Source organism: Podarcis cretensis (assembly GCF_951804945.1).
Source record: "Podarcis cretensis genome assembly, chromosome: 5".
Lineage (NCBI taxonomy): Eukaryota > Metazoa > Chordata > Lepidosauria > Squamata > Lacertidae > Podarcis > Podarcis cretensis.
The window spans coordinates 91168459-91194827 of record NC_137174.1 but is presented as its reverse complement, the minus strand read 5'-3'; the positions used below and the strand labels follow the sequence as shown (position 1 = coordinate 91194827).

Below are 26369 nucleotides of genomic sequence, written 5' to 3'. Positions count from 1 at the left end.
ATGTTTTCATTTCACAAGCACACGTTGAAGGGACTTGGCCCTTAGTGAATCTATGTCTCAGCACGTTTGTTGGAAAGACATTAAACCTAGCTCTAATGAAGGCATATCGGTGAGACGCGGCCATAAGCGATGTTAAGTAGAACGGAGTGCGGTAGATAGGGGTTATGCCGAAATTTAACGGCGAACAGGCTCCACCACCAGCTATAAAATTTTGGTATAGCTCCGCATCATCCAGCCTTTGATTTATACACCTTTTTGCCACATTTAGATCCAGTTTGAGCAATTCAGTGGGTGAGATCTCATAGTACTGCAATTTGGCAAGGATTTTTCCTGACCACAAATTTGTGAAGTCATCTCGCCACATGCATTGAATGAGATAGTGGTTCGGGAGTTTATGCCATAGGGATATCCAATAGATCAAAACTCTCCTCCATATAACTAACTCCACTGACGGGATCTTCATTTCTAAACGAATAGCCGCGTTACTTACGCATGTTGGTAATTTTAAAAGTCGGCGTAAGAATTGGCTTTGAAGTGACTCTAATGGTGAGAGGTTTGCAAAGGCAGCCCATAAAGGTGCAGCATAGGCCATTGTGGCCATCACTTTGATGCTATACACTTTTAGGGCCGCAGGGATGAATAAGGCCCCCTCAGAGTAGAAAAAACGAAGGAGGGTGTGTGATAGGGCTTTTGTCTTGTTTTGAAGATATTCAACATGCGCTTTCCACCCTAAATTATATTGAAAATAAATTCCTAAATATTTAAATTTGTGTACTTGTTCAATTTTCGTGCCCTCCAGTTTCCATGAATAAAGTTTTCGACTCCTTGAAAATATCAGTACTTTGGACTTGGTGTGGTTAATAGACAGATGATTAGAATGGCAATATGTCGCAAAAATCTTTAGTGCCCTCCTTAAACCCACTCTGGAGTAAGAGAGTAGTACAGCATCATCTGCGTAGAGAAGTAAAGGACAACGGTAATCTGCTATACGAGGGGGGTGGATAAATTTATGTGAGACGGCTAATGGGTTCCTCATATCACTGATAAATAAGTTAAAAAGAAGCGGCGCTAAAATACAACCCTGGCGTACACCCTTATTTACTGGCACTGGGTTAGTCAGGTCTCCAGCAGGGGATAATCTCACCCTGGCCACGGACCCGGCATGAAGTTGGGAAATAAGCCACAGGAGCCTTCTATCTATTCCCCAACTGGCAAGTTTATCCCATAGTAATTTCCTCGGGATACTATCAAATGCAGCTTTCAAATCTATGAAAGCTGCGCAAAGTTGGCCCCGTCTAGGTGTCGAGTATTTCCGGGCTAGGTGATAAAGAATAATTGCCTGGTCTGTTGTGGATCGGTTTAATCTAAATCCAGCTTGCTCATGTCCAATCAGGTCAGCCTCAACTGACCACTTCATCAACCTTGCCAGCAAAAAACGGGCATATATTTTCCCAATGGACGATAGCAGATAGAAGAAAAGGCTGCCGTGGGTATCAGGTTAGTCACTGTGAACGTGATGCAAATGGCTCACATTTCATACGCAAACGTTCTTGCCAACCAAAAGATGGCAGCCAAAGATGGTGTTAGGAGAAGACGGAGATATAAGGCAGTCAGTATTCACCTTAGCATAAGGAACACCATTTATAGTTTGGGTAACCATTTTATAAAGTACCGTATTTTTCGTCCCATAGGACGCTCCGTCCCATAGGACGCACCTAGTTTTTTTTGGGGGGGGAAATAAAGGAATTTTTTTTTCTTTATTTCCCCCCCAAAAGCAGGTCGGGGAAACCGAACCAGGTCGAGGAACAGCGGAATGGCGGCGCTGCGCCTCCCTGCTGTCCCCTGAGCTTGTGGGGCTGGCCGATGTCTGCCCGGCGCGAGGGGCGCTCTGCTTCAGGGCGCGCCGGGCGGCAGGCTGCTATCTGCAGCGTGGGGAGCCCCACGCTACGGGGAACTCCTGCAGGGCTGCCCACGCTGCGGATGTATGCACGGCGTGAGGGGCGCTCTGCTTCAGGGCGCCACACCCACCGGGTGGCAGGCTGCTATCCGCAGCGTGGGGAGCCCTGCGGGGAACTCCCACAGGGCTGCCTAGGCTGCGGATGTCTTCCTGAAGCCTGGAGAGCGAGAGGGGTCGGTGCACACCGACCCCTCTCGCTCTCCAAGCTTCAGCGAAAGCCTGCATTCGCCCCATAGGACACACTCAGATTTCACTTCATTTTTGGAGGGGAAAAAGTGCGTCCTATAGGGCGAAAATACGGTACATGACCAGGGAGTGAACTCAGGGGTCTGAAGTGAAAAGCAACTCCTAATAGGCCATAGGAAATGTGTGGGCAGCTGAAACAGCAACTACTGATAACCGCAGATCTGGTCAGAGACAGGTCAGGCTACAGAACACAGAATGAGGAACTGGTCTTGGATATGCGAGGGTCTTGGATGTGCAAGGAGGGTTTGTGAGCCTGCTGTAAGCAAAAGTATGTAATCTGCTGGATTTTGCTGTAAAGGTGCTCTCACTCTTTGGAGCATTAGCCCAGAGGTGCCCTGCTGTTGCACATTGCAGCTTTATTAAAGCTAAAAAAAAAGGTAAAGGACCTCTGGATGGTTAAGTCCAGTCAAAGGCGACTATGGGGTTGTGGCACTCATCTCACTTTCAGGCTGAGGGAGCCAGCGTTTGTCCACAGACAGCTTTCCGGGTCATGTGGCCAGCAAGACTAAACTGCTTCTGGTGCAATGGAACACGGTGACGGAAACCAGAGCGCACGGAAACGCTGTTTACCTTCCTGCCGCAGCGGTACCTACAGTGGTACCTTGAGTCACAAACGCCTCAGGTTACAAATGCTTCATGTTACAAACTCTGCTAACCTGGAAGAGTTACCTTGAGTTGAGAACTTTGCCCCAGGATGAGAACAGAAATAGCAAGAGGCCCCATTAGCAATAGCACGTCTCTAGTTAACAGTTTCAGGTTAAGAACGGACCCCCGTATTTTTCGCTCTATAAGACGCACCTTTTCCCTCCTAAAAAGTAAGGGGAAATGTGTGTGCGTCTTATGGGGCGAATGCAGTGTAGTGATCCCTCTTGCTGTTCTGGCTTCTGCGATTCAGAATAATTTTTTCTTGTTTTTCTCCTCCGAAAACTAGGTGCGTCTTATGGAGCGAAAAATACAGTAAGTTTGTAGCTAGAAGTACCACTGTATTTATCTACTTGCACTGTTTTGTTTTTGAACTGCTAGGTTGACAGGAGCTGGGACCAAGCAATGGGAGCTCACCCTGTCATGCGGATTCGAACCGCCAACCTTCTGATTGGCAAGCCCAAGAGGCTCAGTGGTTTAGACCACAGTGCCACCAGCATTCCTGCAGCTTTATTAGCTCTTACTAATAAAGACACGTACCTTGACTGCCTGTGTGAGAGCCTCCTCTGTTCCCTGTCTGTTTGTCCATCCAGGGAGTGGTCCCTATTGTGAGCCACCGCTCTCCCCTGAATTTATCCCACAATGGGCTATGCATATAAATAACCAGTGTTGTGCAGACAGCCATGGGCTTGAATCTAAGACTGCATCTCTCTCTGTGAGGGGTGGGGTGGGGGTCTGTGGGCTGCAGGAAACTTTCAGAGCTTGTGCCTGTATTCTCAGCATCTCCTTAAAACATGTGCTGCTGTGATGACAGCAGGTGCTTTCTGTTTCAATGGCTAGAAACTGCTGAAAACTTTTCTGTTCCACCAGGCCTGTGCAGGCAATTGAGAATACACATTTCCACAATGATTAATTGTTGTCTTTTTTATATGGTTTTAATACATGATTTTATGTATTATTTTTGTAAACTGCTTTGCTTTTTTAATGAAATAGCTGCATATAAAGAAGAAGATATCCCACTTTATCACTACCCAAAGGAGTCTCAAAGCGGCTAACATTCTCCTTTCCCTTCCTCCCCCACAACAAACACTCTGTGAGGTGAGTGGGGCTGAGAGACTTCAGAGAAGTGTGACTGGCCCAAGGGCACCCAGTAGCTGCATGTAGAGGAGCGGAGATGCCAACCCGGTTCACCAGATTACGAGTCTACCGCTCTTAACCACTACACCACACTGGCTCTCGTGTGTGTGTGTGTGTGTGTGTGTGTGAGAGAGAGAGAGAGAGAGAGAATAAAGATGAATGGGACACCAAAATTTTTGCACACCCCTTACAAGATTTTTTTTTTTGGGGGGGGGGAGGGGATTTCCAATGTTGGGACCTAATTGGTTCCATGCTTGGTTGTGAGGAGAGCAAAATCTGGAATGATCATGGACAAGCCTTATTCCCATGTGGCAGAAGGAGGACCCATTGCATGGGGGCAAAATATGTCCCTTAGGGCACGTACTATAGGGTTGCCATATTTCAAAAAGTGAAATCCGGACACAAAAGTTGTTGAGCTGTGAACTATCTTGAAGTAAATTTGCCGAAATCTACACTTCCAACATGGGCTGCCATATGTCTGGATTTTCCCGATTGGACACTGTTGCCAACAGCCGAATCCCAATAATGTCTGGGAAATTGTGTACGCATGGCAACCCTAACATACTAAAAATAAGTACTTTGAATTGCACAGGAATCTATTGTATCCACCCCCGTCCTTTGGGGTTCTTGGAAAAGATGATTCCTTTCGTGAGCTCACTCCTCCTACCTGCTGCTAAGATGGGCAGCTCCCTCGTTTTCAGCTGACATGGCCAATATATAACAATGAAGATGAATTACAATATTAAATGAATCAGTGAGAGTTTACAGACTTTGCAACTAGATCTGGTAGAACATTATCATTATTTGTATGATCGAAGAAAAAAAGATAAATTTGCAGACCAAAACTGTATGTTCATACAGTAACTATGGGATTGGGCTATGAACTCTGATCTGGTCCATGACCACTGCTTTCCCTTTTATGAATGAGGAACTGGTTTTGGATATGGGAGGGGGAGGGGGTGCTTGTGCAACGTGGAAGCGGGGTCTGTGAGCCTGCTGTAAGCAAATAGTGTCTGGGCAGATTTTCTGAAAATTGTTGAAATGTTCTTTGCAGATGCATTGCAACGCAGAATTACTAAGGAGGAGCAGACAGGTCTATGGGTGTTTGACACATTTTTAGTTTGGGCATGTTCAAAATTTCAACAAATCCTGTGTTGTCTCCTATCGAATTTTAGGCTGCAAATGCCTTGGGCCAGTGTGTGATCCTTTACGTTTTGTAACGGACCACACACATGAACGGCAAAGCAATGATGAAACATAACAGTTTGTAAAATGAACGCAATCTTCTTTACACAAGCATGATCAGGACTTGAATGCAGTTCATTCCCAAAGGTTGTCTATTTTTTGTTTTGAAACCTAAATGCTTCCCTGGCCATTAAATCCCAATGAGATAATAAGATCAATGGTGAAGCCCTTTTTTTACTAGCCTTACAACTAGCACACAAAATTGTTCATCTGCAGCAATAAGAACACGGGCAATGGAGCAAAGCAACAACAATTTATTGCTATTTGAAAGTCATGAGTGGCCTATAATCCAGATGAGTATATCCAGAACAATTTCTCAAAGAATTCCCAAAACAGATAAGAAGCAACAGACCTATCTGTATGCAGGTTAAAGAAACAGGGGGCTTGAAGATAGTACCAATAAACTTCTGAAGATATAAATGAACCACATGGCGTAACACAAGATGGCAAGGGCTGCATGCAGAAGGTCCCAGGTTTCTGTTAAGTATTGTTGGCAGGGACATCCCGAATGCCTTTAGGGAGGTATTTTTATACGCAACGGCTGCAGCTCGGACTTTGGTGGCAAAGGGGTGGAAGGAAGAAGCCCCAACAATAATGGATTGGCATAACAAGCTACAAGAATTTGCTGAAATGGCGCAGTTGACAAATAGCCTGAGAAGCAATTCAAAACAAAAATTTATGGAAAAGTGGGATAGATATAAGATATATGTTCAAAAATATAGTAAAGCTCCGCTATCTATGTTAGCATTCGATTGATGTTGGAGAGAGACTGAGTTGAGAAATAAGACCAAGGATACATATTGATATAGGAATGTATTAGATAAAATGTAAAGATAAATACAATAATAAGAGTACATTCATTTGTAAAAAAAGGAATATACAACGGGATAGACAGGAGTCCAAAGTGTTGGTACATATATGATTTTGGAATCGTTTTTTGTCCTTGTTTCTTTTCTATAGGTATACAAACCTTGTATATAAACTTTGTATACATGCTGAAAATTATACTATAACAAGCCTTGTGATGTAATATGATAATGTTTACCAATGTAACATAAGAACATTAATAAATAAATAAAACTAAAACAAAACAAAACAAAACAAAACATGTAGAAGGTCCCAGGTTCCATCCCTGGCATCTCAAGGCCTTCTGCATGCAAGACATTACATTTCTTCAAGAACTGTATTAACCAAGTCAATATGAACACGCAAACTCCCCCTGCTGAATCAGATTAGTTCACAGTGACAGCTGGACAAGACAGAGAAGCTTTCAAGCAGGGTAATAGTACTATTTTTTATAAAAAGGAAGAATCCTCCCCCCCATTATCTGTTCTCTCCCTGTTTAAAATTTTATAAACCATTTTCATCTAAACCTCACATCCCAAAGATACAGAGATGTTTGCTTAAACCAGAGCTAAGCAAACATTCTTGAATTTTCCAATATGCACCAGGCACAGAAAAAACATCATCGATCGGGCAGACTAGATGTTTTTGTTATTTACATTCCAGTGTGTGTCCATCCCTCACATATACTTGGCTGAGAAGAGATGCAAAGTACACATTTGAGACTATTCAATACTAGACAGTGTGGCACTGGCAGCCAAAACCATTTATTTATGGCACCCTTCCCCCTTCTTTGTCTTCCTAGCAAAAGCCTCATCTCATCACAAACAACTTATTCATGTAAGTAACACTGGAATGTACAAAATAAAATAAAAAAAGTCTTACAGAAAGCAAGGTTAACTAAGGTGTTAGGTTTTCCCAACTTCAACAAACATTCTGATTCCCTGGCGGCAGCTGCGTTGACTGTTGAAATTCAATGACTGACCTCTTCTTCTTCAGAAGCTGAACTGTTTATGAACATTCTGTGTCATCATGTCAGCTCAGCTCACAAGTGAAAACAGGGAATTTGCATGCAACAGGTAGGAAGCTTTAAAACCCCAAAGCAACGTAATATTTCTTAAAAGGACTGCTTTCACTCATTTTAGATGCAAAGGAGAAGAGACTCCCTAAACCCAACTTACAGGGGGACACTTACTGGGAAATCTTCTACTAGCTATATATTGTATATATATATGCGTGTCATTTAGGCCACATTAAAAATTATGGTCCTTATGAGATATGACTTTTGGAGTGTGCAAAACCCACGCAGATGTTGTTTGTTCCTAACCTGCTTGTGAAGACTATCAGAGATTGCAAAGAAAGGAATACATGATAACAACAAGAAGATGAAGAAGTAATAAAGAGACTATCTGGACCGATCTGGATAGAACCGTTTGATAAAAGCAGTAACAGAAGTGATGTTTTGATTCTCATTCGGAGCTTGATGTAAGGGTACCCCCAACAAAAATTAAAAATCTGGCTGTATAATTTGGAAGTAATATGATTTGGAAATAATGTGATTGGATTGGCCTGTTAATAAAAATTATGTTTTTTAAAAAAATACGGTCCATGGGAAAAGCAATTTTTAATATTCTGGGCCTAATGTTGCCAATGTCATTCTGACACTAATTCACCCAATGAATTTTGCACTTTTGTCATAAAAGTGTCACCCACACATCGTTACCAAATGAATTACACCGCGACCCACTTAGAGCGTCCTCTAATGTAATAAAATTCTCCTTAAAGGAAACATTTGATATGATGAGTGAAATCAAATTACTGTGGTTTGTCCCTGGTATAGCAATTCTTCTCCTAATGAAGATTTAATGAAAACAATCATTCTACCGGGCTTCACAGAGATGGGAACTTCTTGCCACCACACAACCTGTTTCAGAATAGTGTTCTTAAAAGCAGATTTACAGGGCAATTCTATATTTTATATGGGACTCCAAAGTAAGACCCATTAAGTTCAATGAGCCTTACTCCCAGACAGATAAGTGGGTATAGGACTGCAACCTTAAAACAATAATATTACCACCCAGCAAAGCAACACTTTTTTTTACGCTTCAAGTTTTCCACATATTTTTCCAATACTTATTTCCAGCAGCAGACTATTTTTATCATATCCAGATACATCCTATTCATTAGGCTCTGATCTCATTGTTTAGCAACAAAACATTTGAGACATTTAGCAAACTCAGATGGTTTCAAGCAGGAAGTCACCAGTCCACGTTGAGATTCCAAATAGCTCAGTGATGTGTATCCATGGGTGCTATATATTTATTTTCTCATTATACTCCTATTTCCTTCCTCACTATGGGTAAATAGAAAATGACAAAGATCCAAACCTGCTGCATCAACTCCCATAGAATAATTGACTCATTTTTGTTATTTTATTTTTAAAAAATCACTAGTTTTAAATTATCATCATCATCACACCGCCCAGCTTGCAATGGTGGAAAGAATAAAGAATAAAGCATACAGAATTTAAACTTCTGCTGCTCCTTTTGGTTATTTCTCTTTCCTTTTTTTGATTTGCCAAATCTCACCTGTCTATGGACAGTAAAGGCATATGCTTTGCCTCCCCTAAAAGTCTGATCCTAATCTTTGTGGGGTTTGCAGCCTAAATCACAAGTGCATGCTTTGCTAGACAAGCACAGGGCTAGTTCTTGAACTTCTCAGAGAGTACTCTATGTGTGGTCACTTGCTTTGGGTGGGAGCTCTGTAACAAAGGAGACAATCCTTTATACTACTTTTTGCCTGTGAGGAGATTCTCCCTTCTCACCATGCCTGCAAGCTGACCAAATATGCATGGCTAAAGCCCTTGCTTTCAGCCATGTTAGCCATGACTACCAACTTTTATTTTGCTGTAACTTAGAAGTATTTTTCTGCACACTACTTTAATGTATCTGCTGTCTGCATTGAAATGTAAGTAAACACTTTCACACCTATCTTACTAAAATGTGTGGTTCATTCTCTGCAACAGGGATGAAGAGGGGGAGCTCATTAAATGATCGGTCTGTGATCACTTAGAAAAAGATGCTGTGATTACTAAGACCCAGCATGGGTTTCTCTAAAACTAGTAACGCCAAAGGAATCCCCTTCCTTTTTTGGTAGAGCTACAAGCTTGGTGGAACAGGGAAATGCTGTGGACATAGTGATTTCAGTGAAGGTTTTTGCCAGGTCCACCACCATATTCTTGCAGAGAAACTGGTAAACTGTGGGCTGGACAAGGTAACTTTTAGGTGGATTTGTAGCTTGTTGACTGACCAAACTCAAGAGGGCTCACCAACCATTCATCATCATCCTGGAAAAAAAGTGAAGTGGGGACTGTCTGGGGGGTCCACTGTTGTTCGACATCTTTATGAATGACTTGGATGAAGGAATTGAGGAGTTGCTCATCAGATTCGCAGATGACTCCAAGCTAATGCCACAGAAGACAGAATCAGGATTCAAAATGATTTTAATAGATTGGAGAACTGGGCTCAAACTAACAAAATGAATCTCAATGGGGGCAAATGTAAGGTTCTACACTTAGATAGGAAGAACCAGCTGCAAATATAAGATGGGGTACATGTGAAAAGGATCTAGCAGTCTTAGTAGACAATAAGCGTAACATGAGTCAACAGTGTGATGCAGCAGTAAAAACAAAGCTAATGCCATTCTAGGCTGCATCAACAGAAGTATAGTGCCTGGATCAAGGGTAGTAATAGTACCACTCTATTCTGCATTGGTCAGACCAAACCTGGAGTACTGTGATCAGTTCTGGGTGCCACATTTTACGAAGGATATTGACAAGCTGGAACATGTGCAAAGGAGGGCGTCCAAGATGACCAAGGGTCTGGAAACCAAGCCTTATGAGGAATGGTTGAGGAAACTGGGTAAGCTTACCCTGGAAAAGAGGAGACTAAGAAGACTATCCAAAGGGCTGTCACATGGAAGATGGAGCAAGCTTGGTTTCTCCTGCTCTGGAGAGTAGGACTTGAAGCAATGGCTTCAAGTTATGAGAAATGAGATTCTGACTAAACTTCAGGAAGAACTTTCTGACAGTAAGAGCTGTTCAACAGTGGAACCGTCTCCTTTGGAAAGTGGTGGACTCTCCTTCCTTGGAGGTGGTTGAATGAGCATCTGTCATGTATGATCTAGTTGAGATTCATGCATTGTAGGGAGTTGGACTAGATGATCCAACAATTCTATGTTCCTTCAGTGACACTCTGGCCCACGATCACCAAGACAAAAAGTCTTGACTGGATGAAGTCTTCATTAAAACATAGGAAGCAGTCCTCTTTTCCAGACCTATTAGGAGTGATCACATCCCTCAGGATTGGCACTGGGTATTAAGAGCCATTGATGGCCACTCCCTTCTTCTTCTTTTCGTGGAAGGAAAGCTTTCTGCAGATGGTCAGAGGCAGTCTTAGTGTTTTGAAAGACTGCGTGGCAGAACACTGTCATTGAAAGCAGGATCTGTGGCTAAACCCTGTTTGACCCTGTCTCTAAAGAATCCTGAGAGTGAGCGAGTGAAATATCGGTGCCCCCCTTTCAGCATGAACACAATATTCTTGTCCAGCCGGAACACTGACCACAGACTTGTGCCAAACCTGCCTGCCATTACTGTATACAAAATGATGAACTGCCCGGTTCCTTCTTCTTTCCAACGGGGTTTATGCTCGATGGCTCTTGACTCAAAGAAACAGACTCCCCATCTCTCTCTCCCTCTCCCTCTCCCTCACCCTATCTCTCTCTCTCTCTCTCTCTCTCTCTCTCTCTCTCTCTCTCTCTCTCTCTCTCTCTCGGCACAGTGGTGGCGATGGGAGGACTCGATGTGCATGCTAAGAGCCCAGAGCCCTCGCCCCCTCCGCTTTCAAGGCTCTCGCCCCCCTCCACTCATTTCCTGCCCCACCTTCTCCTCCCATAGCCTCTGCCTGCTCCCTCCATCCTCAACTCCTGTCCCAACCCAGCCGGAATGACCGAGAAGAGACCGGGGTGCTGCCTTTGTGACCTCTGTGCATTCCTTCCTAATGAAAAGGGGGAGATAGGAAAAAAACAACTCTCCGGGAGATACAATGTGGAATGTACAACTTGGGAAGCAAAACAAAGATGCTCTCATCACTTCCACGACCAGCGTTGCGCTCTCGAGACAATACAGCTGCCATTCACCGAAACACACTCAGTTCATAATACCGGCAGGTTCCCCCTCCTCCATTCCTATGATGAGAAGCGAACCCTCCACACCCCTTCTGCACCCCAAACCTTCTTTTCTCCCGACTCCGCATCCGTCATGCCCAATCCACTTAGAACCCCCCCCCCTCCCAGAAGCAGCCGAAATGAAACAATACAGCTCTCGGGAGCAGCCAGAGACGCCTTTGTTTCCCAAGCGGAAATCCTACCTCTCAGACTTGTCACATCTTCTCTTCCTCGGAAAAGCCCAAACGCACCGGAGTTGTTGTTGTTGTTTTGGGGGGAGGTAGGGAAGGGTGGGGGGAGAGGAGGCGGAGAACCACCACCCTAATTGTTAATAAAGCAGAATCTGGAGGAATCCTCTGACCTGCCACCAGTTGTCGAGCGCCGTCATCCTTACCTCCTGACGTTTAAAGCCTTTTCGGACCATTAATGTCACAGCCCCCCTTTGCTAACTCACGCTCCCTGAATACTCCCTTGCTCAAAATGTCTGAAATAGTTTGGAAGGGCAACGGGGGTTTGACGGGCACACACACCAGACACTTGGGCTGGGGAATTTCGTGGCGCGAACTGCTTTGTGTTGTGGGGTTCCCCTCCCTTCCAAAGGACCAAACCTAACACGCCAAGGAAATTAAAAACAAAAGCAGTATGCCTGAGGTAAGATTTCTTTTAACTTGGGATAGGCATGCAATTTCTGTTCGGTGCTATAACAGGGTCCTTGCATTAAAATGCAAGGATAATTCTAGCAGCCCCCTCCTGAAGCTTGCGCTCCTTTCTCCCACGATTCTGGTACTAACATGAGGCAGGCTTATTTTCTCTGCCTGACAGGTATTTGGGAAAACTTTAAAACAAGCAAAACGGAATTCTTTCGAAGGGAAAAACGGGGAGCTATACAGGGCAAACGAGACAAGGGATCTTCCTCAAACAACCTTACTGTGTATTGTTAACTAGGGATGAAAGAGAAATTCCGTTTCGTTTGCATTTTATGGAGAAACGAACTGATTCACACTTCTCGAAGCAATGTGTACTTTCTCCTTGAAATCTGTTCTTCTCCGAATAATACTGCAACAAAATAATGTGCACAGTGATGCATATATTGGGGGGGGGGATAAGCATAAAAATACACATCTGAGTAAAAATAACATATCAAATACACTGTATTTGGGGGAATTGCTTGCAAAATGCGTATGTGCATATTACGTTACATGTGCATATTTGGTGAACGTACATATTATGAGAAGTGTGTACAGTATTAAAATTCTGACAGATAATCAAGAGGACATTTAAAAAAAAAAAAAAGAAAATTGCTAGAGAAATGTGGATATATGAATTTAAGCCTGGAAGAATGAGAAACGGAAACAGAAATTGACACGTTCACCCACCCCTACATTCCTGAACTGTGCAGAGTTCCCCAGAATGTTGCTTTCCTTTGGAGGAGAGATCACTGGGGAGGAGATCATGATGTTTTGTAATTTATTTACAAAGAGACAAGCAGAGCCCAGGTGGGACCAAGCAGCTTAAGTCCTCCTGCAAGCCCCAAATCCACTGCCTCACATCAGCCTCCCAGGGAGCTGCTCAAAACCAACCCCCTGAGATGCCTTCCAGCTGTCAGCTCATCACTCTCTTCCCTTCTGCTTTGCTCTATGTCTGCTTCATTCTGTGTCCTGCTATCTCAGGCAGCAGCTTCTCCTTTTGTTCCTCTTCCCAGACATCATCAGCCCCTCCTTTCAGTCTGGCAGACTTGGGAAAGGTGTGTGTACTTCCTCAAACTTCTGATGGTTCTCCCCACTTCTCTTTTTGGAACGTTCTGGAGAAGCTCTTGAAACCATCTTTTAAGAATCAGCCCCCATAAAGGGAGATTCATGGACCTTTAAGGACACTGAGGCCTGCCCCAAGGGTCTGCTGGCAGTTCCCTCACTGCGAGAAGTGAAGTTACAGGGAACCAAGCAGAGGGCCTTCTCATCAGATGTCAAGGACATAAAGAACTACACAGCTGAAGGCATCTGAAGGCAGCTCTGAATTGGGAAGTTTTTAATGTTTGACATTTTATTGTGTTTTTATATGTGCTGAAAGCTGTCCAGACTGGCTAGGGAAACGCAGCCAGATGGGTGGGGTAATAATAATAATAATAATAATAATAATAATAATAATGGATCATTAACCAGCCTCTAACCTTCTTTTCCCTGGCGAGGGATGTAGCCACACCAGCACTCATCATCTTACATTTTAATACCAGACTCAATTATCTAGGTACCAAATCTATTTGTAGCCAAAGGAGGAGGTTGTTAGCAGGCTTGGGGGAAGAATGACTGAGCATGCTCAGTGGGCACGGAATGCTGACTCGCTGCTTGAGGAAAAGGGGAAAACTGTGTGTTTATGTGTTGCGGAAGGAATGGAACATTCTGGAAGCAGGCATGGTTGACTGGTTGGAACCCTGAACACGAGCACCTCAGACTGCAACATGTTGTTGCTGGTCCATTGGTACTATTACCACCCTCAGGATCAGAAACTCTCCCAGTCCTTGCAGAATGTGAAATTAAGGAAGAGAGGTGCTCTTAATTAATGTCACCAAGCCTAGGACAATAGCATGATTTGAACTTCCTGGCTAGCAGCCATTTTTAAACTGCAGAATGGGCCAGCAATGTTCAGTCACCCTCTGACATAGGCCTACTTGCCACAGAGGTGGTACATCAGAGTCTGCACAGTACCACTTTGTAGGTCAGTGGTAACATCTGCTTTTGATGTAGAAGGTTACAGGTTCAATCCTCGGTATCTCCCAGTAGGAAATAGCATCATTCTGAAATTATGGAGAGCTTCTGCCAGTCAGATTAGACAAGGAAGGACTAGATGAAGCAATGGTTTGACCTCAGTATAAGACAGCTTCCTACGTTCTTGTGAGTAGACTGTACTGGTTGAACAGCATCTGTCAAAGTTGGGAAATAATATTGAGATAACTTTGTTCTACAGTTGTGGCAAGGGACGCGGGTGGCACTGTGGGTTAAACCACAGAGCCTAGGGCTTGCCGATCAGAAGGTCGGTGGTTTGAATCCCCGTGACAGGGTGAGCTCCCATTGCTCGGTCCCAACTCCTGCCCACCTAGCAGTTCGAAAGCACGTCAAAGTGCAAGTAGGTAAATAGGTACCGCTCTGGTGGGAAGGTAAACGGCATTTCCGTGCACTGCTCTGGTTCACCAGAAGTGGCTTAGTCATGCTGGCTACATGACCCGGAAGCTGTATGCCGGCTCCCTCGGCCAATAAAGCGAGATGAGCGCCACAACCCAAGAGTCGTCTGCAACTGGACCTAATGGTCAGGGGTCCCTTTACCTTTACAGTTGTGGCATCATATGGCTGAAATGGTCTTTCTATCTACATTTTATTTATTTGAAATATTAGCATAAACAGATGAAGGTGTCCTATTGAGATTCAGATCATTCCTCCATCTATCTCTATTGTCTGCTCTTAGTTCTAGCAAATCTCCCGGGTGTCAGGCCAGAAGAGTCTTTCCTGCCATATCAGGTATGGGGAACCATTGGACCTCCAAATGTAGCTTAACTCCCATCGGCCCCGGCAAGCATAGCCAATGGGCAAGGATGATGGGAGCTGCAGTCCAGCAAAATCCAGAGCACCAAAGATCTCCCACACCTGTGCTACGTGGATTTTAAAAACTAGAAATGCCAAGGCAAGATCAGGAGATGTTTTCCATGCAAAACCTGTACTCTGCCACTAAGCTACAACTTGTCCACAAGGGCCACACACCCACACATCTCCATGTGTCATGTTTCAAGGATTGGGGAGAGGGGAGCCAACAAACCAGAGGCAATCAATGAAGGAACTGGGGGTGGTGGTGATGCTCTCTCATCAGCCCTTAGATCAGGGATGGGGAACCTGTGGCTCTCCAGATGTCAATGGGCTGGAGGGACACAGCCAGCATATCTGGTGATCAGGGAGAATGTGAATTCTAGTACAACATCTGGAAGGCCAGAAGTTCCCCATCCCTGCCTTAGATGTTACTGGAACATAGTAAGTCTGTGGCTCCCCTGGGTTTCAGTCTGGTGTTTCTCCCAGTCCTACCTGGATATGCTCAGGATTCTGCATGCAATTTAGGACCTTGCATACAGGGGAAGGTGGCAGAAAACCTGCTTTGCATGCACTTACTCCTGTACATTGGGCCTAGAAGGAACGATGATCAAGTTCATGCTTGGAAGAAAAGCAACGCAAACTTTTTTTGTTTTGTTTTGGCACAGACCTTTGGTTTTTTGGCATGCAGTTTCACCTCTAGCTCAGGACACTAGCAGGAACACAAACAGGCCTCTCTCTCTCTTCCTCCCTCCCCTCTCCCCTCCTTGCACAGCTTCTGTCTTTGATGTTCATTGTGACCCTTGGAAAACAATGGGTTGGGTCCCGTCTGGTTCCTGATGGCCAAACACGCAGAAGTGAGCAGTCTGCTGGCACCAGAGCATCAGTGGTGGCAGATGTCAGGCACAATATTGCGTGGGCGGACTAGTATGAATGTGTTGGGAAGCTGGCACGGCTGCGAATCCACATTGTACCAGCTTCTAAGGTTGAAAAGAGATGGCAGGTGCCCTGCTGTTAGTCCACCGCTTTCAGCAACTACAGAGGGCTGAAATAAAGAGAAGGAAGGTATTGTGACATAGTGCAAGTGGAGAAAGCATTCAGCATGGAAGAGATGAGATGGAAACTGTGTGTGTGTGTGGGCGCGCTATCCAAGGTATCGTTGTATCATTTTTATTTTCCTCTCCTTCGCATTCCCACCTTTCAACCCAAGCTGGGCCCTCAAGCTGACTTGCAAAATTGCAATAGGGAAACATTAAAATCGAATTATAAAACAAAGCTGACATTTAAATAAAAAGCATTAGCATGCAGAAGAGAGATAAAACTCAAAAAGAAAAACAAGCTGAAAAGGCCTCTAGAGGGTTTTTTAAAATACTGCTTTAAAAATGTTGAAGGAGAGTTACCCTGGAGGGTTTCTCTGGAGAGAGAGTTCTATAGAGGGAGTTTTGTTTTGTCTGGCTCTCAACTGCATATGCTCTCAGATGGTACAGCGCTACCACAGCTATAGGGAAGGGCCATAGGTCAGCAGTAGAGCAGCTTCTTTGCACACAGAAGGTCTCAGGTTTGAGCCCCAACATCTCCAGATGGGGCAGGGAATCACTCCCTCTTGGGAGGCTGTGGAGGCAATACTGAACAAGATACAAGATACTGTGGAGGCAATACTGAACTGGTCTAATCCAGGCAGATTTTTTCCCTGAGGTAGAGTGAGTCAACTACCTCAGGCAACAGAGGAGCAGCAAGGGGTTGGGGGACAGACCTGGCTCTTCTAGGTGCCCCCAAGCTAACCTGCTGCTCTTAGCTGAGGTAGGGGACATGGTACTGACAGGAGCATTGAGGTAAGAGTCAACTGTGGGAAGTAGTGGGGAAGCACCATCTTGTCTCAGGTGGCAAAATGTTGGAAGCTGGCCCCTCACGAAACAATAATTGGTGGGGTTCTTTTTTTTGGTATAATATTACTAAGAAGTGTAATAATAATACAAATAAACATACAGTGAATGCACCCAGAGAGAAGCAGATGGTGACTGCTAATGCTGCTCCCATCCTCAATGCACTTGGGGCCAAAACTGCTGACATCAGCAGTGTGAAAGCATTGTGTGTGTGTGTGTGTGTGTGTGTGTGTGCGCCAATTCAGGGTGACGTATGGTCTGGGTGTCACCTGGGTCTTGCTGAGACAACTCTGGATTGCCACAGGTCAACTCAGGTGGCACAGCTGTCCAAGGCAGGAAAGTCAGGCAAGAGAGCCAGAGTTTAGTGGTCAGAGTGTCAGGCGTGGACCTGGGAGACCAGGGTTCGAATCCTCATGCAGCCACTGCATGACCTTGGGCCTGTCACTGCCTCGCAGCCTAACCCACCTCACAGAGTTGTTGTGGGGATCAAACGAAGAATGGGGAAACCACGTAGACCACCTTGAGGTGCTTGGAGAAAAGGTGGGGTGTAAATGCAATCGATCGATCAATCAATCAATCAATCAATGGAGAGGTAGATGTTGTTGGGTGAGAAGTCTACCTAGGAGAATAGGAGGGACCTACCTGACCAGCTGCATCTTCCTGGGAGAAGGTGAGTGGTGGAAGTTGCCTTTCTAAGTGACTTTCCCAGCTGGCCGCTCCTTCTTCTCACCTGGCCTCTTTTTCCTGCATGATGCCTGGTCCTCTTTCTTGCCTGCCTCATGAATCAGCACACCACAGGGTCGAACATTCCATGCAACAGGATATTCAGTCCTGTGTCATGCAGGGTGTTCCTTCACAAGCAGTTTCTCCATGGGAGGTGGTAGCAGCTTGTGAAGCAGCAGTCCACAGGATTCAACTCCATGCACTCAACACCTCCTTCCTCTGCTCCTCTCCTGACCAAATATTTACTTAGAATCACCCACCCCCCAAAAAACCCCTACACAAACAAAACATTAGTCCTGCCCCCAAACTGATCTAGTGCTAAATCCAGGGTGGGGCAGCTGGTCCCTGGGTTGGCCCAGGTTGGGTTAGAAGCCTGAACAATCTTGGGACAGTAGGAACTTGAACTCCTGCTGCTGCTGTCATGGTCCCAACAAAAATCTATTCTCTTAACTGCCATTTGCACATCAAGTGAAGTCTCTAGTGACTATTGGGAGAAGTTCCTTAATGGTACAAGAAGAACTTCAACAGTGGAGCTAGGTGTATGGCTGAGGTCCTCAAGAGGGCACTGGACAGGCATCTCTTGAAGATGCTCTAGCTCTGTATCTCCTGCATTGTGGTGGACTACATGGCCTACCAAGCTCCTTCCAACTCTATGGTTCTAGGAACATACCAAACTGCCTTATGTTATGTCAAGCCACTGGTTCATCTAGCTCAGTATTGTTGACACTGACAACTGGTGGCTCTCCAGAAGTTCAGACAGGATTCTCTTCCACACCCACCTAGAGATGCAGGGGGTTGAACGTGGGACCTTCTGGATGCAAGTTAGGACACTCTGTCACTGAGCTATGGCCCTTGTCCATTCTAGGGGTCTATTATTCTATCCTTAGCTGAAATGCCAATGTGCACCTCTTTGGTAATACATTGCTCATCCCGCAATTGCACTCCAGTTGGAGCTGGGTAACAGCAGCAGCGAGAGAATATTATTGTTAACATAGTGAGCGTAGGAGTCCGCAATCTACCCGAAGACAATTGGATAGTTTTCACTCAATTTCTTAGAGGACAAGCGATCAGCTATGCGACACGCGCAGCCACGAATAATAATACTCTTTGCCTGTCTCGAAAGCAGTTTCTACACAATAACTGAAGGATAATACCCCTTAATGTAAATAATAGTCCACTTCCAGCAAAAACGCATTCAACTCAAGATGCCGGGAAATCATCATCATCATGGTTAATATGCCAAGGTTATACACGGCTCTCTCCTTCCCTTAAATAATAATAAAAAGTACCTGTTGAAATTTCCCTATCTTTTTTATTTATTTTAAAAAATGACAAAGTAAAAGATTGGAGGAGGGATGGGGGAGAGAGAAAAGGGTAAGATATGAATGTGTTCTAATGGGAGTATCTACAAAGCTAAAAGCTTGTAATTATTTCAAATTATAGTGTGCCAAAAGTGGTGAGAAAGCAAGGAATTAGGCAGAGCAGGGTTGGAGGGTGGGCTTCTTCACTGTACACACCTCTCCAGACGCTGCCTTGGTGTTTCTGCTGTGACTTGATGAAATTGCAGACCAGCCCCTGTTCCAGAGGGCAGTGTTGTAGGGCCCCAAGACTTCTCCCCCTCCAGCCCCCCAATAAACCGAGGCATCAAACAAGTCAGCAAATTAGGCTGCCTGGCTTTTTGTTTTGGTGTTTGTGGGTCAGAGAACCACAGCGGGAACAGAGAAAGGTGCTTTATGCTGAGCCAAACCACTGGCACATCTATCTCAGTATTGACAACATTCCAAATAGGATATCAGAAAATTCCTAGCAGGACTGACCATGCCCAACCTTAATTGCCGAGGAACAAGAATTCATGGACAGTCCTAATCACCCCGGAGGAAATAGAGGTGGTCCTCAAAAACCAGTATTGTCAACATTGACCAGCAGCTGTTCTCTGGAATTTGAGACAGGGAGCCTTTCCTAGCCATAGCTGGAGATACCAGGCATCAAACCCATAACTTCCACAGCAATGCCCTGCCAGTGAGCTATATGACCTTTCCCATTTTGCCTGGGTGGCAGAAGGGGTAGGGGTGGTAAAGCATGGCTGCCCTATAGACATGCAACTTCACAGCAAATTAGGCAGATCCTAGCAGGAGGGGGAACCCCTTCTCCCTGTATGAAAGAAAGAGGTTGCTGCACACACAACCTGCAACATTAATTATACTGTGTACTTCCATATGTAATTAGCTGCTGTATTTGTAACAGATAGTTACACTCCCCAGTTATGTATGCATCTATCAAATTCTCGTTATAATTAGGGTGAGTCATAAAGCGATTTTGCATTCCTTGTTCTTGTTCATTATGCTGGCTCACTTACAGTCAGGGTGCAAGCTCCCTAAATTCCTTCGCTTCCTCCAAATGCCTTACCTGTTCCACCTGTTGCTTATCTTAAGGGCAGAAGGGTATAAAAAGAAAAAGAGAGAGCATCAATCCAGTTGAAGCTGAGGCAAGACTCAGTCCTTTGGCTAATCTGACAGGTCCTTAATTAGTTATATTTCAATACATATACAGTGATACCTCGGGTTACGGATGCTTCAGGTTACAGACTCCACTAACCCAGAAATAGTACCTTGGGTTAAGAACTTTGCTTCAGGATGAGAACAGAAATCGTGCGGCGGCAGTGGGAGGCTCCATTAGCTAAAGTGGTGCTTCAGGTTAAGAACAGTTGCAGCTTAAGAACGGACCTCCAGAACGAATTAAGTTCTTAACCCGAGGTACCACTGTAGCTTTCTACCCAATTAACAAGGTGTCTAGAGTCCTCTCTCTAATGTTTGGGGGGGACCATTTTTTGGCTTCAGGAGCCTTGCCTTAGCTTCAACTAGATTGATGCTCTCTTCCTATATCTATTAAAGGTAAACCCCTGTCCGTTAGGACCAGTCGCAGATGACTCTGGGGTTGCGGCACTCATCTTGCTTTATTGGCCAAGGGAGCCGACGTACAGCTTCCGGGTCATGTGGCCAGCATGACTAAGCCACTTCTGGCAAACTAGAGCAGCACATGGAAACGCCGTTTACCTTCCCACCGGAGTGGTACCTATTTATCTACTTGCACTTTGACGTGCTTCCGAACTGCTAGGTTGGCAGGAGCAGGGACTGAACAATGGGAGCTCACCCTGTTGCGGGGATTCGAACCGCTGACTTTCTGATCGGCAAGCCCTAGGCTCTGTGGTTTAGACCACAGCGCCACCCGCGTCCCTATATCTATTAAAATATAACAAATTAAAGCTCTGTCAGATTAGCCAAAGGACTGAGTGCAGGCAGGAGAAATCAATACATATGAGCCTTGGGTAAGTGAGGACAAACCTACGCAAGCTGGACATACTCTCCAACGTTCACCATGATTACCTTGCCTCTGTACGCTTGCCTCTGCAAAGCACCTACAAAACCGCATGGAAAAAGACCACTGTGAGTGGACTATTAAAATAATACTGTCTGTGTAAGGAGATTTCTTATGCCAACACCCAGTTTCTGTGGCATTTCTTCATTCCCACAGACCGGTAGAAATGTAAGAAGGAGCAGATGCTTTGAGAAGAGTTTGCCGAATACACCAGACTCTGTATAACTAAAGCTTGGCCAAGTGACGGAAGAAGACAGATCATGTTTACAGGGGGGAAAGCTGGAAGGTTTCAGACACCTGGTTGGCATAACGATGGCAGGTGGCATAAGTAGAAGGGGAAGGCTATAATGCATCCCAGCAGCTGGCAGAAACACTAAGGCAGACAGGAAACCACCTGGGGACTTTTCAACTCGGATGCAGAATCTTTGATACTGCTCTTTTTGATGAACCTGAGACTACAGGAGGAAATGAGACATTAAAGCATGTCAGGCGACGGCATGTCACATCTGGCAAGCGACCTAAACTAACCTAACAGGATGGGGGTGAAGCTGTGCTTGAGTGCATGTGAAACTGATGCAGATCGTAAATAGGCTAACCTGTCCATCACTTTTCAGATTCAGGTAAGGAGGATTTCTGGACCATCCTTGCCTCTTCCTATCTGCTTCTTTACTTGCTTGGATATCCACGAAACAATTTCTTTGGTATGTAATAGCAAAGTCACACATAACCCCCAACATTATTATTATTTGGATGAAAATAGGGATATCCTATTCCAGAACAGTAATAACAATAACAATAGTTCTATTATTTATACCCCACCCATCTGACTGGACTGCCCCAGGCACTCTGGGTGGCTTCCAACATACAGTGGTACCTCTAGTTATGGACTCGATCTGTTCCGGGGTGCCGTTTGCACCCCGAAAAGTCCGTAACTTGAGCGCCGCTTCTGCGCACATGAGCGGCGTGATGGAGTGCTTCTGTGCATGTGCGAAGCACGCATAATGCTTCTGCTCATGCATGAAGCATGCAAAACGCTTCTGCGCACACACACATGGCCAAACCCGGAAATATACACTTCCAGGTTTGCTACTTTCACAAGCCGAAAAGATGCAACATGAACCTAACGCAACACGAGGTATGACTGTATATAAAAACTTGATAAAACATTAAACATTTTAAAACTTCCCTATAGAGGGCAGCCTTCAGATGTCTTCTAAAGGTTGTATCTTATCTCCTTGGCTCAGGGATCACACACCCGCCTACATTTCTCCGTTGAAAATCCTAAGGAAAAGCGGGACATTCTGGGATCAAATCAGAAACCGGGATGGCTTCTGTAAATCCAGGACTGTCCATGGAAAACAGGGACACTTGGAGGGCCTGCGTGTGGGTCTTTACACAAACAAAATGGGACCACCTATACCCAAAAGGGAAGTGATTTCCAGCATTGGAAAGTTGCGTAACTATGCAAAAAAGCTTAAGAAAAAATTGACCAGGGAACAGTCCCAAGAAACAACCAAATAAGGGGTGAGCAACATGCTCAGAGGTTGCAGAATGTTGACTGAGTCTTGAGATGAGAAAAAAAAAAGGAAGGGAGAATGGAATGGAGTATCTTGAAACTGGGAGGGGGGGTGGAATGAAGTATTTTGGAATGCCTGGCTAGCTGGCTGGAGCCCTGAGCTCCTCCCCTACCAGCCTTGAGATATGCAAAGCTGAATAATATAAAAAATGTGAGGACACCAGGAAAAGCAAAAACTTCACTGACAGTGAAAACAACACACAGCACATATTATGTAAATATTATGCAAATATTATTTACTTCATCCAGCAAATGAATTAAAGTGTTTGATTTAATTAGATTGGTGCCACGAACTACATTCTGCAACAGATGAAGAAACAGCTTGTTTCAGACAGCATCAACTGTGCTGGACTAGAGAATCTTTTTCTAATTGCAAACTAGGGCAAAGAGAGAATGAATACCTAGATTAGAGCAGAAATTAATCTACTCCCCAAAAATTCTCCCTAAAATTCTTCCATGAGGATGATGGTGGCGACCGTACTTTAGATGTGCAAAAAGGTCTGGGAAATACGGAGTGATATTTCTTCATTGACAGCCAAAGTTTTGCAACAGAAGTCACCATTTAGGGAAGTTTAGGGAAGTTTTTAATGACTGATGTTTTAATATATTTTTAATCTTTTGTTGGAAGCCGCCCAGAGTGGCTGGGGAAACCCAGCCAGATGGGTGGGGTATAAATAAACAAACAAACAGATTATTATTATTATTATTATTATTATTATTATCTTCATCATTATTATCATCATTATCATCATCACCACCTGTATTCTGACAGCTGGCATCAACTGGCACTCAGACTGATATGTAGCAGACAATATTTATCTATCTGAAGGATGTCTACCACACCTTATCCTTCAAAATGATTTCAAGAAATAAATAACAATATTAAAACCCACATATATCAAGACCCCTTCAATGAAAATCTATAAAACAAGCACAGCAGGAAGAGCCTGGGCAAATTAAAATTTGGGGAGCCACCGCAAAGGAGAACTTGGCCACAACAGATGCTTGCTAACAGCTCTGGAAGATGACATGGCTGACACTCGCCACTGGGAAGACCTACAAATAAGCTCTTAATGACTGTGCAGGCAGCCCTGTTTAGGGAAGTTTTTAAGGACTGATGATTATGTTCTTAGATATGTTGTAAGCCGCCCAGAGTGTCTGGGGAAACCCAGACAGATGGTAAATAAATAAATAAATAAATAAATAATGCATTTTATTTATACCCCACCCTCCCTGGCCAGAGCCAGGCTCAGGGCGGCTAACACCAGTAAAATTACAGTAAAAACATAATGGGGGGGGGGGGAACCAATTTAAAATACAGGTTAAAATGCAATTTAAAATGCAGCCTCATTTTAAAGTAGCCCATAGATCAAAACCATAAGAGGAGGAAACCATAAGGGTCAGACTGAGTCTAAACCAAAGGCCAGGTGGAACAGCTCTGTCTTGCAGGCCCTGCAGAAAGATGTCAAGTCCTACAGGGCCCTGGTCTCTTGTGACAGAGCGTTCCACCAAGTCGGGGCCAGTACTGAAAAGACCCTGGCCCTAGTTGAGACCAATCTAACCACCTTGCAACTTGGGACCGCCAAAGTGTTGTCATTTGTGGACCTTCAGGTCCTCCGCGGGGCATACCAGGAGAGGCAGTCCCGTAGGTACCTGGGTCCTAGGCCGCATAGGGCTTTAAAGGTCAAAACCAGCACCTTAAACCTGACCCTGTACTCCACCGGGAGCCACTGCAGTTGGTAAAGCACTAGATGAATGTGATCCCGCGGCAAGAATAATAATAATAATAATAATAATAATAATAATAATGTTACCCTTTAAATACTCAGGTCCCAAACCTTGTAGGGCTATAATAGTTAAACATGGTGCTTTGAGTAGTGCCTGAAATAGGAAAGTATTTTGAAACCTGTGAGGGGTGTTCTGACTGCTTAGTCGTTATCAGTAATTTAACAGCTCTATTCTCTGAACTAATTGAAGTTTCCGAACAGTCTCCAAAGGCAGACCTACATATAACAAATTGCAGTGGTCTAACCTGGGTATTAGACGTGGGTATTAGACACGGGTGGCACTGTCGGTATAAACCACAGAGCCTAGGACTTGCCAATCAGAAGGTCGGCGGTTCGAATCCCCGCGACGGGGTGAGCTCCCGTTGCTTGGTCCCTGCTCCTGCCAACCTAGTAGTTCGAAAGCACAAAGTGCAAGTAGATAAATAGGTAAAGCTTCGGTGGGAAGGTAAACGGCGTTTCTGTGTGCTGCTCTGGTTCACCAGAAGCGGCTTAGTCATGCTGGCCACATGACCTGGAAGCTGTACGCCGGCTCCCTCGCCCAGTAAATGGCCTTGCAGTTTCCAATATGCAGCAATCAATATTTGACAGCATTGAACAATAAAGATCTATTGTGCTCATGCCCTGCTTATGGGCTTCCCATAGCTACGTGCTTGTCCATCATGAGACCAGAATGGTGGACAAGGTAGGGCTTTAATCTGATCCAGCAGGGCTCTTATATTCTTACAACATGCAGAATCAATCAATATTTGAGAGGACGCAATATAATGTAGTGAACATTCTGCATTCAGGTATTCAGTTAGCCACCCATAAAAGGCAAACGTCACACATTTGATTCTGAAAGGTGAGTGTCCAATTCCAATTATTGACCTAAAACTCAGTTTTGAAAAATTGTCAGTTCTCACACCCTTTTGAAAAGTTTAAGGCCAGTTCTATCCTACACAACAGTTCTGTCATTGCAGCCAGGATGCATGAAGCAAGTGAAAGTTCTGCAAAAGCAGAACTTGATTGAATGGCAGTACAGTGGATGGAATTGATGGACTGCAGCTTCAGGACAAGACAAATGTACTTTACAGAGTGCCTAATTAATTCGCGGAATCCAGAGCCTCAAGATACGGGCACTAGCTTACATGGGATTTAAAAAAGGGATTAGACAAACTCACAAAGGACAGGTCTCTCCATGGTTAATAGATTCTCTGGTGCAAGGTTAACTCATATAGCTATACACATTCCTGGCATTCCCTTTTCTGACTGCAGTAGTACCAGGGATAAAACACATCTGCATTGTTTATAGTAGAAATTGGATTAAATCGTGTTAGCCAATTCCAATTTGTTTCTGACTTTGGGGGTGGGGGGGGGGAGCAGCCAATTCATCAATTCCACCTCACCTGCCCAGTTTACTTATGCTTTTATTTTATAAAACAAATAAAAAAAAAATCCATTTCTGCATGATTTGAATAAACAGGTAGGAGAGAGAGGGGCAGGCAGGCAGGCAGGCAGGCAGACAAGGAGTTTTAAATGAGCAAAAAATCCTGCATCCATCATTTAGGTGACACTCTTAGATGGTATATAACTGGAAAGGTATTGTGGAAAAGTATGCCAAGACATGGCTTAAATATGGAGGAATGGAAATCTGAGCCCAGGAAAATAAACCACCAAGAGCAGAACATCGTTCCCAATTCAAGGTCTCTGTGGCCTGCAAACATTTATGCATCGAGTTTAACCAATTTCTACAATGCCTAGGCCCCAGTTAAACTAAAGAGCTGCAGTGATAAGAAATATCATGGACAGAGAGCTCATAGTAATTACTTCCAAAATGAAAACCCCAAATCCTTTCATTTTCTCAGATTCATGGTTGCTATAACCTGGCGGCAGGCAAGCTGTTGGCTTCATCGCTGCTTTTCTCAGATCCAGGTTCTGTCTTTTCTTTATTATTATTATTATTATTATTATTATTATTATTATTATTTAATTCGCTGTAGGGGATATCTGGGCCCGTCATCCTTCAGAGTGATGAGCAGTGTAAACTATTGAAGTCTCCTGGTAGAAAATGATAAAATTAAATGACTTCTGGTCCGACAGGTGATGTTCCGTGAATCACAGAGGGCTGAAGAAATGGGAAAAGCGTTGTGGGAAAATGCACCCCTTGCTCCACTTTCACAGAGG

General features: G+C 44.5%; 1 protein-coding gene across 3 annotated transcripts in view; it reads right to left on the bottom strand.

Annotated features, from left to right (window-relative positions):
- The window catches only part of KCNMB2 (potassium calcium-activated channel subfamily M regulatory beta subunit 2), a 315905-nt gene that overhangs the window by 209215 nt on the left and 80321 nt on the right, over positions 1-26369 (bottom strand). Inside the window, exon 1 of one of the 3 annotated variants that reach the window (XM_079978282.1) lies at positions 11497-11913. The exons of the other annotated variants lie outside the window; for them this stretch is intronic. The gene's annotated coding sequence lies outside the window, so the exon portion shown is untranslated. Of the gene's footprint in view, positions 1-11496; positions 11914-26369 lie in introns of those variants that run through there. 3 annotated transcript variants of the gene reach the window in all.